The 15070-nt window shown below is 38.6% G+C and overlaps 1 pseudogene; it reads right to left on the bottom strand.

Moving 5' to 3' along the window:
• Nucleotides 1-11168: 11168 nt before the first annotated feature.
• LOC146884672 (uncharacterized) lies at nucleotides 11169-13296 on the bottom strand (annotated as a pseudogene).
• Between the last annotated feature and the right edge of the window lie 1774 nt (nucleotides 13297-15070).

Here is a 15070-nt window from a genome sequence, read left to right as displayed (position 1 = left end):
ACATAATACTTCTTTCACACATTGTCCTGTACTGAATTTGATCCTTGCTTGATTCGAATGAAAGCTTGGTGGTAACTACAGTTTCACCACCAATCTTTGGCTTACAACATTGTTGTCGCTTTCCTAAACGAATGCAACTAAACATGGGTGGCCTTCGATTAAACACCTTGTTTCTCTACTACCTTTTTCATCATCTTTTTCTTTACTTCCTTTTCTTTTTCTTCAATTTCCCTTCCTTCTGCAGCTTATATTTGTTCTTTTTCTATTTTTTCTTTTTCTATTTTCTCCTTCAGCCTATATTGATCCTTACTGGCTTGTCTTGGTGTCATAAATTTCAACTTCATTTCATGTCCCTCATTCCTCAAATAAAAGGAACATTCATCAAGATTGAGCGTTTTAAAATGAAGCCATGCCCATCTCAAAAGAAGATGACAAGAGTTCGTGGCCGCAATATCACAAAATACTTCTTTCACACATTGTCCTTTACTGAATTTGATCCTTGCTCGATTCGAATGACAGGTTGGTGGTACCTAGAGTTTCTCCACCAATCTTTGGCTTACAACATTGTTGTTGCGTTCGTAAACGAATGCAACTAAACATGGGTGGCCTTCGATTAAACACCTTGTTTCTCTACTACCTTTTCCATCATCTTTTTCTTTACTTCCTCTTCTTTTTCTTCAATTTCCCTTCCTTCTACAACTTATATTTGTTCTTTTTCTATTCTTTCTTTTTCTATTTTCTCCTTCAGCCTATGTTAATCCTTACTGGCTTTTCTTGGTGTCATAAATTCAATTTCATTTCATGTCCCTCATGCCTCAAATAAAGGGAACGTTCATCAAGATTGAGCGTTTTAAAATGAACCCAGGCCCATCTCAAAAGAAGATGACAAGAGTTCGTGGGAGCAATATCACATAATACTTCTTTCACACATTGTCCTGTACTGAATTTGATCCTTGCTTGATTTTGATGCAAGCTTGGTGGTAACTAGAGTTTCTCCACCAATCTTTGGCTTACAACATTGTTGTCGCTTTCGTAAACGAATGCAATTAAACATGGGTGGCCTTCGATTAAACGCCTTGTTTCTCTACTACCTTAATGAAGGATTAACTTGTTCCTTTTTAAGATTATTGAATATGGTGTGAGTTGATTAAGAAAACTAAGTGAAATCCCCACTGGACATTAAGATAGCATGCTATCTAGATGTGAAGGTTCCTTTCACAAAGCTCAAGAGAAGAAGATGATGGATTGATTCAAACAAAAAGGAAATGGAAAGCACATAAACCATAGAAAACCAAGAACAATTAAAGGAAGAAGAAAACATAAAATGGAAAGGGAAGAAATGGTAAAAAATGTGAGAAGCACGCCACTACAAGGCTAGGCTAGAAGCCATGGCAACCTTGAAGATGAGTGGATGTGTGCCGCCACTTGCTATGCAAGATAAGGCTTAAAAGTTTCACTCCTAAGGGAGGAAACTCTCACAAATGGTTGAGACACAAGAGTGTTTTTACTTCAAAATGTTCAACCCTTTTACATGTCTAGGAGCACCCCTTATATAGAAGAGTTTAGGGGCCTCTAAGCAAATAAAAGATACCTAAGGATGTCTCTACAAAAACCTAACCCTAGTTTCTAGAAACTAGGTCAAATAAGGTTACAAAAATGAGAGACAAAAGAGCTAACTATGGTGTGTGCAAGGCTAATTTCGTTCTAGGACAAAAGGAGACCAAGAATATGTCTCATATGTCTCTAGAAAGTGGCCATAGTGTGCTAAAAACAAAGGAGACCAAAGGTACATAGGTACACTTGCTTTATGCCTTTTTCTTTATGCTTTATGCCTTTGCTTTACTCTCTCCTCCACATCATTTATGCTCCCCAATCACCATGTGCCACCTAGCATTGCTTTCTTACTCCTAATTAACCTACAAAGCAAATAAACATAGATTAGCATGTTGGCTTAAGTCAAGTCAACTATAGTCAACAAGTCAAACCTAGTCAAAGGTCAACAAGTCAACTAAAGTTGATTCAACTAAGTCAACTTAGGGAATCAAAAATAACAAGCATAAATGAAAGGGATGAAGGATTAGTGAACTTCCTTTCTAAACATGCTTAGTCTTCTTAAGCATGTGCCTCCATCCTTGATTGAGGTCAATCCTTCATCATCCTCCCCTTCTTGGAGAGAATTTGACCACAAATTCTTTAAGCCTTTGTGGATGGAACTTGACTTGATTTGGGGGAGGATTTGCGCCTCCCTTTTATGAGCTTTTGTTCCATCCTTTCTAAGGGTATTACCCCTAGCTTTGGTTAGGCCATCTTTATTTTCTAGACTACTCTTCCTCTCTTGCTTATGCTTTGGGCCTTCCTTTTTGGCTTGGGAAGAGAAGGAAGAGTGATGCACATCTTGCTTTAGAAGAATTTTTTTGTAGGCAAGTAACACCTTGGTTAAAGCTTGCCCCTTTTCTTTTTCTTCTTTATCTTTTCTTATTTTATTTCTATCCTTATTAACTTCTTGAGGTGTTAGAGGTTGTAAAGTTGTCTTTTTCCCATTTTTGAAGAAAATGTATTGGTTGGTATAGCCATCATGTAAAGTTTGTTTATCAAATTGCCATGGCCTACCTAGTAAGATATGTGTGACTTCCATGGGAACAACATCACATAACACCTCATCTTTATAGCTTCCTATAGAGAAGTTAATTAGGACTTGTTTATTGACATCTATTTCTCCCTCTTTACTTATCCAAGAAAGCTTATAGGGCTTAGCATGAGGAATGGTCTCTAAGCTAAGCTTTTCCACCAACCTTGTGCTAGCTACATTGGTACTACTTCCTCCATCAATAATTAGAGAGCAAACCCATTTGTTAATTTTGCATCTAGATTGAAAAATGTTTTCTCTTTGAGTTGGCTCAAGCTCACTTTGATCTTGACCTATCATGCGCCTTAATAACATAGGGTCTTTCTCAAAAAATTTAGTTTTACTAGAGGAAGAAGATTCTTTTGAAAGAGAATGGGGAGATGAGTGTTCACTTTCAACATTATTCCTCTTCTTTAAGATCATGGTCCTTTTGGTTGGGCAATTTAAAACAATGTGATTATAACCCAAACATTTAAAACATTTAATGGAACTTGATCTTTGAGAAGTGGAATGGTGAATGTGATCACTTGGTGACTTACTTTTACTTGGTGGTTCTTGATGAGAGTTAGAAGGGAACTTATCATGTTTCATTTTATCATTTCCCTTCCATGAGTGACTAAAGTAGTGGTTGGGTGAGTAACTCTTCCTTGCCCTTCTTTTTCTTTTCAATTGAATTTCAATCCCAAGGGCAAGTGTGAAAACATTTTCAAGAGTGGAGTACTCATACAACTCTACTTGGTCTTGTATGTCTCTCCTAAGACCACTCACAAATCTTTTTATTTTTTCTTTGTTAGTTTCTTTTATTTCAACCCTATGCATTTGAGACTCTAATTCTTTAAAGTACTCACTCACACTCATAGAACCTTGGTGAAGCCTTTGGAGCTTCAAAAGAAGTTCCTTCCTATAGGAGGGAGGAACAAATCTAGCGCGCATAAGAGTTTTAATGTCCATCCAAGAAGCCGCGGGTGGCCCTTGGTCATAATTCTTACAAACTTTATGCCACCAAGTATTGGCATACTCCAAAAATCCTAAAACTACTAGATCAACTTGTGTTTGATCCTTTACATGATTTTCATTGAAAATTTGATCAACTTTAGCTTCCCAATCAAGGAAGACTTTGGGATCACTTCCTCCATAGAACTTAGGAATCTTTGGAGTTTGCTTCTCTTGTGATGGGTTGCGCCTAGAATGCCCTCTTTTCCTAGCCTCTCTTTCTTGCTCTTTAGCTTCAAGCCTTTGAATGTGCTCTTGGATTCTTAGGTCACTTTGCTCTTTGTCTTTTCTTAATTGTTCAAAGGCCTCTTTCCTAGACAACTCCAAATCCCGAAGCAATCTCATCAATGTATTGTTTTTGTTTGGTGTAGGTGCATTTGATGAACTTGCCATGATTCCTACAACAAAAACACTCAAATCCGAGACAAAATAAATGGATTAGAGGTTAGACAACATGAAAACCGAGACCAAATCCAACCCAAATTGTAACCCAAGTGTTTAGATCACTCTCCCAAAGTAACAAGGCAAGGCTAGCACTCAAAATCCACCAAAGGAGTGAAGCAAACACTTTTAAAAACTTGTTCAAAGCCTTTCAAATGCAAGACAAGTGATTCGGCCACAACATCCCAAGAGTTTCAAGAAAAGAAAACTACTAAGACACAACAAAGAACACCTAGTGACAAGCAAGAAAAGCACAAAAACAAGAAAGTTTAACTTCTAAGGAAATTTTGTTTTAAAGACAAAACTTGAATAAGACTAAAGCAATGAAAAACACTTTTAAAGACTCTATGGAAAGCATTTGAACAAGCCAAGATTATACCTCAAATTATGCATACACCAAGAAAGATCATAACCAAGTTAAAACATGGAACTAATTTGCCAATATCACCCAAAATCCAAGTATAAAATTTGGTAGCATAACACCTAGTAAAAATGGCTAAATGGATTCACCAAGCATTGTAAAAGCTCTCGGCCAAACTGTTTTTGTTCTTGAAAACACTTTTTCTTTTCAAAACTAGGTACTTAAAATGATGAGAAGGATGTTTTAGGGTGTCTTGAACACTTAGTTCCTTAAAATTAGGTCAAAATCAATTTCAAGGAGCATACAACAACACAAGGCATAGATCTCAAGCAATAGTTCAAAAACTTAGAAACAAAAACAAGAAAACTCAAAGAAGCATATGACAAGAGACTCAAGCAAAAGTTAGACACATTTAAAGACTCAACATGACATACACAAAGACACAAACATGTAGCTATCATGCATTTAAACTCATGGATTTGAGGCTCAAAGACTAAGCATCCAAAGACATGTTATCCAACCACATTTAGGAGCTTAAAGAGGTGCAAAACCGAAGCCAAAATTGCCACAACATAACCTGAAAACGTTGTTTTTCGTATTCTCGGCAGCTCTGACCTTTGCTCACTCATTTGATCATAACTCACTCCACAGAACTCCAAATGCGTTGGTTCTTTTTTTGCTGGAAACTAGACACAAAGAGCTTTCTTTTGACACCATGAACGTAACTTTTGAACAACTGAGATGGTGCAGTTTATTGTTTTAAAATCGTCACGTTTTCTGCCAGCACTGTTTTTGTGTGTAATGGAAGTGGATTTGAACCATACCAAGATAGCTACAACAAGACAAGGTTAGCACATGAAAAGCACCATATTCAAGATAACCTAGGCTCTGATACCAAATGATGAAGGATTAACTTGTTCCTTTTTAAGATTATTGAATATGGTGTGAGTTGATTAAGAAAACTAAGTGAAATCCCCACTGGACATTAAGATAGCATGCTATCTAGATGTGAAGGTTCCTTTCACAAAGCTCAAGAGAAGAAGATGATGGATTGATTCAAACAAAAAGGAAATGGAAAGCACATAAACCATAGAAAACCAAGAACAATTAAAGGAAGAAGAAAACATAAAATGGAAAGGGAAGAAATGGTAAAAAATGTGAGAAGCACGCCACTACAAGGCTAGGCTAGAAGCCATGGCAACCTTGAAGATGAGTGGATGTGTGCCGCCACTTGCTATGCAAGATAAGGCTTAAAAGTTTCACTCCTAAGGGAGGAAACTCTCACAAATGGTTGAGACACAAGAGTGTTTTTACTTCAAAATGTTCAACCCTTTTACATGTCTAGGAGCACCCCTTATATAGAAGAGTTTAGGGGCCTCTAAGCAAATAAAAGATACCTAAGGATGTCTCTACAAAAACCTAACCCTAGTTTCTAGAAACTAGGTCAAATAAGGTTACAAAAATGAGAGACAAAAGAGCTAACTATGGTGTGTGCAAGGCTAATTTCGTTCTAGGACAAAAGGAGACCAAGAATATGTCTCATATGTCTCTAGAAAGTGGCCATAGTGTGCTAAAAACAAAGGAGACCAAAGGTACATAGGTACACTTGCTTTATGCCTTTTTCTTTATGCTTTATGCCTTTGCTTTACTCTCTCCTCCACATCATTTATGCTCCCCAATCACCATGTGCCACCTAGCATTGCTTTCTTACTCCTAATTAACCTACAAAGCAAATAAACATAGATTAGCATGTTGGCTTAAGTCAAGTCAACTATAGTCAACAAGTCAAACCTAGTCAAAGGTCAACAAGTCAACTAAAGTTGATTCAACTAAGTCAACTTAGGGAATCAAAAATAACAAGCATAAATGAAAGGGATGAAGGATTAGAGAACTTCCTTTCTAAACATGCTTAGTCTTCTTAAGCATGTGCCTCCATCCTTGATTGAGGTCAATCCTTCATCATACCTTTTCCATCATCTTTTTCTTTACTTCCTTTTCTTTTTCTTCAATTTCCCTTCCTTCTGCAGTTTATATTTGTTCTTTTTCTATTCTTTCTTTTTCTATTTTCTCCTTCAGCCTATGTTGATCCTTACTCGCTTGTCTTGGTGTCATAAATTTCAACTTCATTTCATGTCCCTCATGCCTCAAATAAGGGAACGTTCATCCAGATTGAGCGTTTTAAAATGAAGCCAAGCCCATCTCAAAAGAAGATGACAAGAGTTCGTGGGAGCAATATCACATAATACTTCTTTCACACATTGTCCTATACTGAATTTGATCCTTGCTTGATTTTGATGAAAGCTTGGTGGTAACTAGAAATTCTCCACCAATCTTTGGCTTACAACATTGTAGTCGCTTTCGTAAACGAATGCCACTAAACATGGGTGGCCTTCGATTAAACACCTTGTTTCTCTACTACCTTTTCCACCATCTTTTTCTTTACTTCCTTTTATTTTTCTTCAATTTCCCTTCCTTCTGCAGCTTATATTTGTTCTTTTTCTATTCTTTCTTTTTCTATTTTCTCCTTCAGCCTATGTTGATCCTTACTGGCTTGTCTTCGTGTCATAAATTTCAACTTCATTTCATGTCCCTCATGCCTCAAATAAAGGGAACGTTCATCAAGATTGAGGGTTTTAAAATGAAGCCATGCCCATCTCAAAAGAAGATGACAAGAGTTCGTGGGAACAATATCACATAATACTTCTTTCACACATTGTCCTGTACTGAATTTGATCCTTGCTTGATTTGAATGAAAGCTCGGTGGTAACTAGAGTTTCTCCACCAATCTTTGGCTTACGACATTGTTGTCACTTTCGTAAACGAATGCAACTAAACATGGGTGGCCTTCGATTAAACACCTTGTTTCTCTACTACCTTTTCCATCATCTTTTTCTTTACTTCCTTTTCTTTTTCTTCAATTTCCCTTCCTTCTGCAGCTTATATTTGTTCTTTTTCTATTCTTTCTTTTTCTATTTTCTCCTTCAGCCTATGTTGATCCTTACGGGCTTTTCTTGGTGTCATAAATTTGAACTTCATTTCATGTCCTTCATGCCTCAAATAAAGGGAACGTTCATCCAGATTGAGCGTTTTAAAATGAAGCCATGCCCATCTCAAAAGAAGATGACAAGAGTTCGTGGCAGCAATATCACATAATACTTCTTTCACACATTGTCCTGTACTGAATTTGATCCTTGCTTGATTCGAATGACAGGTTGGTGGTACCTAGAGTTTCTCCACCAATCTTTGGCTTACAATATTGTTGTCGCTTTCGTAAACGAATGCAGCTAAACATGGGTGGCCTTCGATTAAACACCTTGTTTCTCTACTACCTTTTCCATCATCTTTTTGTTTACTACCTCTTCTTTTTCTTCAATTTCCCTTCCTTCTACAGCTTATATTTGTTCTTTTTCTATTCTTTCTTTTTCTATTTTCTCCTTAAGCCTATGTTGACCCTTACTCGCTTTTCTTGGTGTCATAAATTTCAACTTCATTTCATGTCCCTCATGCCTCAAATAAAGGGAACGTTCATCAAGATTGAGCGTTTTAAAATGAAGCCATGCCCATCTCAAAAGAAGATGACAAGAGTTCGTGGGAGCAATATCACATAATTGGTGGAGCTCCAAAGGTGCATGAAGAGCTCCATGTGCAGCGGAAATGGGTGAAGGAATGGAGGCAAGTTGGAAGGCACTTGCAAGCAATGGAAGGTGAAAGAGGTGATAGGATTTCCTAATCTATGCTAGCCTAAGGAAGGTGGCTAGAGTAGAGAGAGGAAATCTCTAGAAAGTTGTGACTCTCAAAGGCAATAGAGGGAGGAGTGCTCTCAACTCAAGTTGCATCTATTGCATAAAATTTCAAGAGTGTCTACAAATGAGTGAAATTTTGGCTTTTATATGAAGCCATTTACACATGAGAAAGGAGAGCCATTGGACGGAGTGGGCCTTGATCTTGGCCCTTAGATCAAGCTAGGAGAAGGAGATAAGATCATGCCCCTTGGATCTTGGCTTGAAGAACAAGAAGGATTCTTAGCCTTTAGATGTGATGACCAACTTTAGTCAAACTATGAAGCAAAGGAGCCTCCTTGTCTTGAAAATCTTGGCCATGTATGAAGAGAATTGGGCCGAGCCTAATTTTAACCCATCCTATGTTCCTTTCATGTCTTATGTATTATTGGAAAGCAAAGCCCAAACAATGGCCCAATTTAAATCTACACTACTAGATTTGCATGCACTTCTTCAAGTCTTTGTGATCTCTTTGGCCCATGTAAAGAATGTGAGAAGCCCATTGATTTTGTGATCATCTAATGGGAGGCCCTTTTGAATCTTTTTCATCATTGATCTTGTAATTGGGCCTTTTAATGGGCTTGGTGGGGTCACATCATCCCCTCCCCCTTGAAGAGGATTTGCCCTCAAATCTTGGTTGTCATCCTCATCAGCTACAGTACCTGTAAAAGGAACTAAGTCAGTGATATTAAAAGTAGGATGCACACCATATTCAGCTGGAAGATCTAATTGATAAGCATTATTGTTGATCTTCTTTATGATTTGGAATGGACCATCACCACGGAGACTAAGTTTGGATTTTCGTAATTGAGGAAATCTTTCCTTCCTTAGATGAAGCCAAACTAAGTCACCCTCATTGAATGACCGAACTCTCTTACCCTTGTTTTTAGAGTTGGCAATCTTTTCCATTTGAGCTTGAATTTGACTTTTAACCTTCTCATGAAAATCTTTGATAAATTGAGACTTAGAAACCCCTTCTTTATGAACAAAGTCAAAAGAAGATGGAAGAGGTAGCAAGTCTAGAGGAGTGAGAGGGTTAAAGCCATAGACAACCTCAAAAGGTGAGAGTTTGGTGGTGCTATGGACCACTCTATTGTAGGCAAACTCAATGTGGGGAAGATACTCATCCCAAGATTTATGGTTCCCCTTAAGCACAACCCTAAGCAATGTGGAGAGGGATCTATTGACTACCTCTGTTTGCCCATCAGTTTGAGGGTGACAGGAAGTAGAAAAAGAAAGTTTAGTTCCAAGCCTAGACCACAAGGTCCTCCAAAAGTGGCTAAGAAACCTAGTATCCCTATCAGACACAATTGTTTTGGGTAAGCCATGAAGACGAACCACTTCTCTAAAGAACAACTTTGCAATGTGGCTTGCATCATCGACTTTGTGGCATGGAATAAAATGTGCCATTTTCGAAAACCGGTCCACAACCACAAAAATCGAATCAACACCCCTAGAATTCCTTGGAAGCCCTAGGACAAAGTCCATGCTAATATCCTCCCAAGGGGTGGAAGCCACAGGCAAAGGAGTGTACATCCCAGCAGGCATTGCGCTAGACTTAGCATGCAAACAAGTCAATTAACTAGCGCAATGTTTTTGAATATCACGTTTCATGTGAGGCCAAAAGAATTTTTCTTTAAGCATGGCCAACGTTTTGGCGACCCCAAAATGTCCCATAAGTCCCCCCTCATGCATCTCAATGATTAAAAGTTTACGATGAGAACCACATGGAACACATAGGCGGGCTTCTTTGAAAAGATATCCATTTGAGACATAGAAGCCGCCTTGGGACTTATTTAAACAATTAGAATAAATAGGGGCAAAGAAGGGATCTTGACTATACAATTCACATATATTGTCAAATCCAAGAATTTGAGATCCAAGTTTGGCTAAAAGAGTATATCTTCTAGAAAGTGCATCAGCCACAACATTGGATTTCCCTTTCTTGTATTTGATGATATAAGGGAATTGTTCTAGAAATTCAACCCACTTTGCATGCCTCTTGTTGAGCTTGTGCTGGCTTTTCAAATACTTGAGAGTTTCATTATCAGTGTGAATTATAAACTCTTTAGACACAAGATAGTGTTCCCAAGTATGAAGAGCTCGCACAAGAGCATACAACTCTTTGTCATAGGTGGGGTAATTATGAGAAGGGCCATTGAGTTTTTCACTGAAATAAGCAATTGGATGACCTTCTTGTAATAAAACTGCACCTACTCCAACCCCAGAAGCATCACATTCTAGCTCAAAAGTTTTCTCAAAGTTTGGAAGAGCTAGAACTGGTGCTTGGGTAAGTTTAGCCTTAATATCCTCAAAGGCTTGTTGTTGCTTATCACCCCACACAAAAGGTGTGTCTTTCTTGACAAGTTCATTGAGGGGTGAGGCAATTGTGGAAAAGTGGGGTACAAACCGTCTATAGAAGCTAGCTAGCCCATGAAAGCTACGGATGTCCCCTACATTCTTTGGCACAGGCCATTCTTGGATGGCTTTGATTTTGTCGGAGTCAACATGTACCCCACTTTTATTGACCACAAACCCAAGAAAGATGACACTCTCTACACAGAAAGTGCACTTGTCTATGTTGGCATAGAGTTGATGGTCTCGAAGGAGAGACAGGACTACCCTAAGGTGTCCTAGGTGAACTTTGAAGCTGTGGCTATAAATTAAAATGTCATCAAAATAAACAACCACAAACTTCCCCAAACAATCCCGTAGGACATGATTCATTAGTCGCATGAATGTGCTAGGAGCATTGGTTAGGCCAAAAGGCATGACTAACCATTCATATAGACCAAATTTAGTTTTGAAAGCGGTTTTCCACTCATCACCTTTGGCAATTCGAATTTGGTGATAACCACTTTTAAGGTCTATTTTTGAAAACATTTTGGCCCTATGCAATTCATCCAACATATCATCTAGTCTAGGGATGGGGTGCCTATACTTTATGGTAATGTTGTTGATGGCCCTACAATCTCAACACATGCGCCATTTGCCATCTTTTTTGGGCACCAACAACACGGGAACAACACAAGGACTAAGACTCTTTTGGACCCATCCTTTGTCTAACAACTCGATCACTTGAGTCTCTATCTCTTTAGTCTCAATTGGATTTGTCCTATAGGCTGGTCTATTAGGTAGACTGGCCCCTGGGATAAAATCAATTTTGTGCTCTATTCCTCTAAAAGGTGGGAGGCCTTGGGGACCATCCTTAGGGAAAAGATCCGCAAATTCATGGAGAAGAGCACGGACAGAAGGAGGTAGGTCCTTAAGTGAAGGATGTTGGAGACATGTAAGGACAGCATGACACAGCAAAAGGTAGGAAGGGTGTTCAACATGAAGAGTTTGTAAAAGAGTTTTATGAGTGAGAAGCACTTCATGATGAACATCCTTAGAAGGAGAGACTTCCTCTACCTTTTTCTTAGAAGCCTTGGATAATTTAGTAGAGTTGGTGGAACTCTCTTCCTCCCTCCTAGCTTTCATTTGAGCTTGGTCACTAGCAACTTGAGTAGGAGTGAGGGGATGTAACACAAAAGTTTTCGAATGATGTTGGAGGGTGATCTCATTGGTATGGCCATGGTGGGTGGTTTTGCGGTCAAATTGTCACGGCCTACCTAAGAGAATATGGATAGCTTCCATTGGAATTACATCACATAAAACTTTGTCTTTGTACTTTCCAATAGAGAACTTAACCAACACTTGATGCTTGACTTCGAGATCCCCATCTTCATTAAGCCAATGAAGTTTGTAAGGTTTGGGATGGGGTAACAAAGTCAAGTTCAACTTCTCAACCATTCTTGTGCTACAACAGTTGCAACAAGACCCACTATCAATGATCAAAGAACAAGTATTGTTCAAAACGTCACAACGAGTGTGAAAAATGTTTTCTCTTTGATCATTGAGAGGAAGGGTTGGTTGGTTATTGAGAAGCCTCCTAATCATTAAGAGAGACCCTTCTTGAGGTTAAGAATGATGTTTATCTTTGGAGGACTTGTCATTGTGGGAGTCACTAGAAGACGAAGATTCCTCAGAAGACTCATCTTGACTGCTGTAGAGGTCTTGACCCTTTAGCACAATGGTGCGCTTGGTAGGACACTGTGATGCCACATGACCTCTACCTAAACACTTAAAACACTTGATCTCAATACCTCGCTTGGAGGCCTCACCCTTATCTTGACCTTTTGTTGGGTGTCTATGAGCGGTCTCCTTGACATGAGAAAAATCTTTCTTTTGAAAATCAGATTTTGAAAAAGAAAGTGAAGAATCCTTGCGAATAAGTTTCCTCAAGAGTTGTTGCTCCACTTTGATGCACATTTGAACAAGTTCATTTAAATTTTGATATGGGAGCAACTCAACTCTATCTCTTATGTTGTAGTTTAGACCACTCAAGAACCTAGCAATGGTTAGATCTTCTTCCTCATCTATCCCAACCCTCAAGATGTATAACTCCATCTTTTGCCTATATTCCTCCACAAACATGGTTCTTTGTTGGAGCCTTTGGAGTTTATCCATAAGCTCTCTTTTGTAGTATGAAGGAACATGACGAGCATGGAGTGCCTCTTTGAGATCAAACCAATATTCAATCTCGGGAAGGCCTTTTTTTCGCTTTTGGAGGACAAGGGCTGTCCACCAATTTAAGGCATGACCTTGGAAGCTGAGGACAGCAAGAGAGACACGTCTCTCTTCCTCAACCACGTGGCTGTCAAACAGTTGTTCAACTTTTGCCACCCAATCTAGATATGCCTCAACATTGTCTTTTCCATGGAAAGGAGGCAAATCTATTCTTGTTTCTTTGGGGTGAGGAGGAACACGCCTTTGTCTCCTAGTGTGAGGAGATTGCCTTGGAAAGGGGCGTTGTAAATCCTCCTCCTCGCCACTAAGATCATGTGTGGAGGATTCCTTAATTGCTCAGATATGAAGTGCAAATTGGCTTGCATGGCAGCCATTTTAGCCTTGATGTCACTCACCTCTTTGGTGAGTTTGTGAAGCATACGAGGGGAAACATCACCCTCATCATCCGCACTAGTGTTATGTTGTGTGGGTTGTGGTGAATTTTGTTGGGTTTGCACCCTTGCACGTGTAACCCTTCTAGTGCTCATGATTGACATGATCTAGCACTTGAGACAAAGTGTGAATAAAAGTTTTAAGAACACAAATGAACCTCCAGGTAGGCGAGGTGAGTCGAAAAAGACCACTTAATAACCAAAGCCAATCCTAGCCAAGGCACACTTGGGCAAGTTTGAAAGAATTTCACACAATGGCTAAGTGCTAAATGATGAGAATCACTAGACACTAGTTGTCAACAAAGAACAAAGAACAAAGAACAAATAAATCTATAAAACACTAAAGACGGACCCCTAATTGGCCAAAAATATGTAGAGACTTTGGTCTCAAAATTTTAAGCCACTAAACAACGTGAAAACTTGAATATAAGCTATGCGGCCTAATGTAAGGTGAGAAAGCACTTAGAACTTTCAACACACTTACAACTAAAAGCGAATTACTAATGGAGGAGAAAGGTTCTACTTAGGAGATGGGATTGAACACCTTGTGGTTCCCCAAGACACCTAAGTAGGCCAAAATACAAGTTCAAAGAGAGTTAAAATTGGTACACAAAATTTAGGCAAAGAGGAGCAACCCAAGAGCACCAAACTTTTATAGAACTTTGAGTAGAAAATAAGGCACAAAGGATGCTCCAAATTGACCAAAAGAAGTGACCAAATTGTAGAAAAACTAGTAAACTAAAAGATGCAACAATTACAAGCCACAATGGCCAACAAAAATGCTTGAAAATTGGTGTTGGAAGCTACTCCCAAGGCCAACTTGAACACCACAATTTTGGACAGCAAAGTGATGCACTCCCAAGAGCACTTTGGTGCCAAATGAAGCCTTAGTTGATGGCTTTGAAGTATACACCAATTGGAGGAATATTTGGACCCCTTGTGGATGCAAAATGCAACACCAAACAGCAACAAAACCTGGCCAAAATAATGAACAAAAACAGCAAACAAACTATGCCAAAGGCATTGGTTAGCTCTCACTCAAGCAAGAAATTGATGGCTCAAAACTTTCCAAAATATGGTGAAGGTGAGAGGAAGAATTCAAGCACACTCTCTAGAGTTTTACTTCTCAACCACCACCTAAAATGCTACCTTAGACTAGCAACCAATTTGGAAAACAAAATCACTTAATTCACAATCAAGAGCATTGAAGCCAACATTACTTGCCAATTGAAATGTATAACACAAGAAAAGCTAATTAAGAAAGCTAAACCACATTGAAATGATTTGACAAGACTGAATTGAATAGCCAAAAACAATGACAAGCAAGAAATTAAGGCTTGAAATAAAGGAAAGCACAACAAAAGGAATCCTAGAATGGAACTAGAATAGAGTAAAAACCAAAAACAGAAACTGCAGTGCTCATAAAATGCTTATGGTATTCATTGCATGTATGCCAATGTGAGGGAATTAATCCACTCCAAATGAAAGCAATGGATGGCAATATGGAATACACACATAAACAAGCAAATGTATAGAGCAAGAGCACTGAAATTCTGAAGCAAAACACACCAAAAACGCACTAAACAGTGATTTTCCCGAAAACACAGCACCAGAAAACGCTGACAGATGCCTTAACTTTGAAGATTTTTCATATTTTTTGTACTGGACATATTTGAATGATTCTTTTTGATACTTTTTCGTCCATATGTTAAGAAAATTAGGCAAAAATCAGAAAGGGATTCGGTGCCATGAATCGTTACAGTTAAATCACACAAGAAAAGTGTGCATCAGGACACAAGTGAAAACAACAGCAAACTGGCACTGAAAAACGCAGAAAGTTGCCTCTACTTCAAAAATTTGTATAGAATTC

This window comes from Vigna unguiculata, chromosome 7 (assembly GCF_037176805.1).
Source record: "Vigna unguiculata cultivar grain cowpea cultivar isolate G323 ecotype 2 chromosome 7, ASM3717680v1, whole genome shotgun sequence".
Classification (NCBI taxonomy): domain Eukaryota; kingdom Viridiplantae; phylum Streptophyta; class Magnoliopsida; order Fabales; family Fabaceae; genus Vigna; species Vigna unguiculata.
The sequence above is the reverse complement of the archived record's forward strand: the minus strand, read 5'-3'. Positions and strand labels throughout refer to the sequence as shown.